This window comes from Bactrocera latifrons, unplaced genomic scaffold (genome assembly GCF_001853355.1).
Source record: "Bactrocera latifrons isolate USDA-ARS-PBARC rearing strain unplaced genomic scaffold, ASM185335v1 scaffold_648, whole genome shotgun sequence".
Taxonomy (NCBI): Eukaryota; Metazoa; Arthropoda; class Insecta; order Diptera; family Tephritidae; genus Bactrocera; species Bactrocera latifrons.
Genome location: NW_017537321.1, coordinates 76,294 through 82,297, shown reverse-complemented (window position 1 = coordinate 82,297; position 6,004 = coordinate 76,294). Strand labels below are relative to the sequence as shown.

The 6,004-nt window shown below is 39.2% G+C and overlaps 1 protein-coding gene across 1 annotated transcript in view; it reads left to right on the top strand.

The window, feature by feature from the left end:
• Positions 1 to 3,896: 3,896 nt before the first annotated feature.
• The window catches only part of LOC108975435, a gene marked incomplete at its 3' end in the record, with an annotated part of 7,389 nt that continues 5,281 nt past the window's right edge, over positions 3,897 to 6,004 (top strand). Inside the window, 1 exon segment of the mRNA XM_018943917.1 lies at positions 3,897 to 4,265.

Below are 6,004 nucleotides of genomic sequence, written 5' to 3'. Positions count from 1 at the left end.
GCACTTATGAGAGCTGCTCCCACCACGATGTCAAAATCGTGCTTGGCGACTTTAACGCCAGGGTGGGCAAAGAAGTTATCTTTGGCACTACGGTCGGGAAATTCAGCCTCCTCGAGGAAATATCCCCAAATGGGTTGAGGCTGATCGACTTCGCCGGGGCCCGAAATATGGTTATCTGTAGTACTAGATTCCAGCATAAGAAGATACGTCAAGCTACCTGGCTGTCTCCGGATCGAAACACCACCAACCAGATCGATCATGTTGTGATAGAGGGAAAACCGTCTCCAGTGTTTTTATGTGCGTGCGCTCCGAGGTCCTAACATCGACTCGGACCACCATCTTGTTGCAGCCAAGATTCGCACCCGCCTCTGTGCAGCAAACCACGCACGCCATCAAACTCAAGGAAGGTGCGATGTCGAGAAACTGCAATCACAACAGAGAGCCTAACGATTTTCTACTCGGCTTGCACTTCTGCTCTCTGAGAGCACTCGTCAACAACTCCCTATAAAGGAATTGTGGGACGGCATTTCAAACTCCTTACGTACAGCTGCAACCGAAACCATTGGTTTTCAGAAAGTGCAAAAAAACAGCTGGTACGACGAGGAGTGCCATGTCGCAGCGGAGAGAAAACAGGCTGCCTACCTCGCAACGTTACGATCGACCACAACACGTGCGGGGAAGCGAGACTCATTTGCAGACAGAAAAAGAAAGAGGCCGAAATACGTGAGTACGGAGAGCTTGATAAGCTGGCCGACAGGGGTAATGCTCGAAAATTCTACGAAAAAAATGCGGCGGCTTAGAGAAGGTTTCAAGACCAATACTCTTGTAGAATCCCCAAAGGTGATCTAGTCACCGATGCCCAGAGCATACTTAAATTATGGAGGAAACACTTCTCCAGCCTGCTGAGTGGCAGTGAACGCACAACGCCAGGAGAAGGCGAACCCCATTCCGCAATCGATGACGATGGAGCAGACGTTCCCGACCAGGAAGGAGTTCGAATAGCAATTACCCGTCTGAAGAACAACAAAGGGAGGCGATGGATTACCGGCCGAGGTATCCAAACACGGCGGCGAAGAACGGATAAGGCGAATGCATCAGCTTTCTTGCTTTAAGTGCGCTATTCCCTTAAAAAAGGAGACCACACAATCTGCGCCAACTACCGTGGGATTAGCCTCCTCAACATCGCATATAAGGTTCTATCGAGCGCATTGTGTGAAAGATTAAAGTCCACCGACAACAAACTGATTGGACCTTTTCAGTGTGGCTTCAGACCTGGAAAATCAACGACCGACCAGATATTCACCATGCGCCAAATCTTGGAAAAGACCCGTGAAAGGAGAATCGACACTCACCTCCTCTTCGTCGATTTCAAAGCTGCTTTTGACAGCACGAAAAGGAGCTGCCTTTATGCCGCGATGCCTGAATTTGGTATCCCCGCAAAACTTATACGGCTGTGTAAGCTGACGTTGAGCAGCACCAAAARCTCCRTCAGAATCGGGAAGGACCTCTCCGAGCCGTTAGATACCAAACGAGGTTTCAGACAAGGCGATTCCTTATCGTGCGACTTTTTCAACCTGCTTCTGGAGAAAATAGTTCGAGCTGCAGAACTAAATAGAGAAGGTACCATCTTCTGTAAGTGTGTACAGCTGCTGGCATATGCCGATGATATTGAACCGTTAGCTCTGCTTTCTCCAGACTGGACAAGGAAGCAACACAAATGGGTCTGGCAGTGAACGAGGGTAAGACGAAATATCTCCTGTGATCACACAAACAGTCGCCGCACATACGACTTGGCATTCACGTCACTGTTGACAGTTATAGCTTTGAAGTTGTAGATAATTTCGACTATCTTGGAACCACCGTAAACACCACCAACAATGTYAGCCTAGTAATCCAACGCAGGATAACTCTTGCCAACAGGTGCTACTTCGGACTGAGTAGGCAATTAAGAAGCAAAGTCCTCTCTCGACAAACCAAAACAAAACTCTATAAGTCACTCACAATTCCCGTCCTGCAATATGGTGCAGAGGCTGGGACGATGTCAACAACGGATGAGTCGACGTTGCGAGTTTTCGAGAGAAAAGTTCTGCGAAAGATTTATGGTCCTTTGCGCGTTGGCCACGCCGAATATCGCATTCGATGGAACGATGAGCTGTACGAGGTATATGACGACAATGACATAGTTCAGCGAATTAAAAGACAGCGGCTACGCTGGCTAGGTCATGTTGTCCGGATGGACGAAAACACTCTAGCTCTGAAAGTGTTCGACGCTGTACCCGCCGGGGGAAGCAGGAGAAGTGAAAGACCTCCCTCCGTTGGAAGGACCAGGTGGAGAAGGACCTGGCTTCGCTTGGAATATCCAATTGGCGCCAGGTAGCGAAAAGAAGAAACGTCTCGGCTATAATGGTGTGGTGGAACAAGACGAAGATGAAGAAATACTATAGCAAATCCTACCCTGTGAAATCACACTGTGAAAATGGACAAATCAGAAGGTAACTCCATAACTAAGCACTAAGTTAAGATATAAAACTATAATTTGGCGCTGAGGATCGCAACAGTACTGAGCTTTCGTAATTTAGAATGTAAGTACTGTTTCGAGCCTCTGCGCTACTAAAAGTGCAAAAATTAATAGCTAATTATACCAGAGACATTAAATTTTACTTCCTCGAGACCCGACCGATTAATTTCGACTAAATTTAACACGTGGCAATATTTATATTCCTATGTCACAGTGACGGGATGAATCGAACTACAATCGCGCCTACTTCCCATATAACACAATATAAAATTCTACTTGATTCACTATCCAGTACATAAATCAAGAAGTAATTAGTACAACGGAATAAAATTTTACACTAATAATTCCTTTAAAGTGACCAAAAAATTTTAAAATCCAACAAAAACTTTTCTAGTCCGTAGGAATCGAATATGTGGACCACAGTATCTATAGTTAACTTTTGACTGAAAATATCGGTCGATGTGTGAGATATACAATTGAAATTCAGACTTCACTGACAATAGTTATTCTGTGTATCAAAAATTGTTTGAATCGGGTCAATATTTCCCTGAGTCTCTTTATACTTCATATACAGATTGTCGAACTTCCAGGTGACTTTATGCCAATATTTTAGTTATCTCAATGAAAATTACACAAATTTTTTTACTCATATCATATCTCAGTGTATCTTTGTGCTTAAAATAAAATAATTATAAAATCGGTCGAAAACTTGACCCTTTTCTCTGTTTGATTGGTGGACTGGATTCTTAATAAAGCCCAGGGGAAATTTTTTTAGTATGTGGCATGATAATAGTTAATAGATAATATCTGGGGCCGGACCTACCTCAACTCCCATATACTATGTACATATAATGTTTTTGGGTTTTTTAACAAATATTATGCCGAATTTGTCGGTCAGTGTATGAGTTATAAATGTAGAGTATTCATAGGTACCTATAAAATTGCTAGATTCGCTTTGTTTAACTACGCCTCGATATGTAGGTAATCTGTAATATATTTTTCAGTTAATTATTAGTATTCAACGTATAGAAAACCCTTGCAAAAACCCAAGAAATATAACACCCAAAAAAATCTAATTCGACTCTCCCATAGATTTAGGCCGAAACCCCCTAAGATGGCAACACTGCACTTCAATTTGGCATTTACTTTTGCGTGGCCTCACGAACATTAAAAACAGCTAAATTCTACACGCTGTGTGAAGTAAAACTGCAATGTTTGTCTATGCAGTGCTGTGCTATGTATGACTGACTGAGCCTTTAATGAGCATTGCGAGTATGAAAACTAAGCTGGTAGCACGCAAACCAAACGTCAACAGCCGAGCATAGTACAGTACAAACTCAAGGCATGCCAATGATAAAAGGTTAGTCCACTTCTTAACTTGGTGTGTAACGGACGTTTGTGTAGTTACATATATTCTACCTCAGCAATTGAGACATTCGTATTAAGCTGTTGCGATATCAGCCACTTCGATGTGTATTTCCGTGTTCATAAAGAATTCAGTTTGTCAAAAATCTTAACAAAGCTCTAAGTTACACCGGTCATTTGAATTTGTTGAATAACTAAACCAAACTTGAAACCGGTTTAAGAAAATAAATTGCAATAATAAAACGTTAATTAAAAATATGTGTCGTACTGTGTAACTTAATTTAATGGCATATTTATGTATGTATGATCATGCAGATGTCCATGCGTTTAGAGGGCATTTACAATCTATCAGCAACCAGCACAACAGTAAACAAATTAGCCCGTAAGCAAATTATTCTATACAAATATTGTCTATATAAATATATGCATGAATGTGTATATTGTGGGCAAATTTCAATAAGCAAATATGAGTTGCTACATGCATGTACATATGTATGTCTACAAAAGTACATGCTCGTATAAACTAAGCAAACCGGACTGCTTATTTTGTAACTGTACGTCCTGAATTCGCACAAGCGCCATCGAAATGCACGTTAACAAACATCCATAAATTATAAAATTAGCGACAAAGTAACTCATGAAACACCGGAAATGCATTTACGCGTGCGTACCTGTGTATGTCCCGAATGATATTTCTTCAAAATTGAGTGGAAATGTCATGCAATCAACGGACTACATTTTATTTACAACCATTTCAACAGCTGTAAAATACCTCAATAGTTTATTGCTTAATGAAGAGAAAATACCAAAGAAGAAATACTCTCTTTACTGATTATTGTTGCATTAAGTGTGAAATCAAGTGCAGATGCGTATATTTTTATATGAAAGCTATATTCATGTATATACATATACTCACATAAATACGTGCGCAGGTATATACATATGTACATACACAAATATAGAAGGCTTATGAATTTGATATTTGGAATTTGTGTTTTAGCAACGAATTTATTTACATATAACATAATCAACACGCGCAAGCTGTTGCTCGAATACAAAAGTTATTAAACAAAACTCTTTCACGCTTAAAATAGAAAATAGAAAATAGAGTCAAAAGTTTATTGCACAGTGCGCACATTAAAAACAACAACAACAGCTGGGATAAACTATGATATAAAGAGAAGAATTTTAGTTTTACTTTGTGTTACGATTTTACAGAAAATATGTATTGAATGTAAAAAGTAAATAAAATTATAAGGCATAAAACTGCTTAAATGTGTTGGGACCTCGAGTCGAATAGTGGTACGTAACTTTTTTCGGTGTTGTCGTGCCGTGAAACAATCGTATCGTATAACGTACATGTACACCATATATGTATAAATAATGAGCTTGTCGAGCTCCGTCGATTTAGTTTTGTTTGTTCCGTTTTTGAGATATCGATATGAAATTTAGCACTAATCCTTCTAATAAGCTATTCATTTGTTGAAACCGGTTATATCGGGCATCTAAAGGATATAGCTGCCATACAAACTGACCGATCAAAATCAAGTTCTTGCATGAGAATCTCTTTACTTTGATTTTTGCGAAATATCCCTTGCTTTGTTTTTGTTAAAAAAAAATATTAAGAAATTCGAAAATAACTTGCCAGTCTTACCTTGCTATATACAGAAATAGTGTTGAATCTTTCAAAAAGATAGCTGTAGTAAGGCCATCAACTTTGAAAACATGAGTTTTGGAGAAAATGCTTTAAGAGGTTTGGTGCAGTCAGATACGTGAAAAAGTTACAATTTGAAATAATATTATCTTTGTCAGTAAATTATGTTATTTTATAAAAGTGAAAACATAGCATCATTTCGTGAGGTTTCCAATTGACTTGCCAGAAATTAAAAAAAAACATAATAATTTTAAAATATTTAATTTACGTAGAATTTTCAGATATACAAATCTTGAGGACTTCCTTACTTTTGCTAAAATTAACTTCAAAATTTGCACAATATTAACAAGTAAGGTTAAGTTCGGGTGTCACCGAACATTTTATACTCTCGCATGGTAAAGTGATAATCGAGATTTCATTATCCGTCATTTACATATTTTTTTATTTTGCTGTAAATTAATTAGATT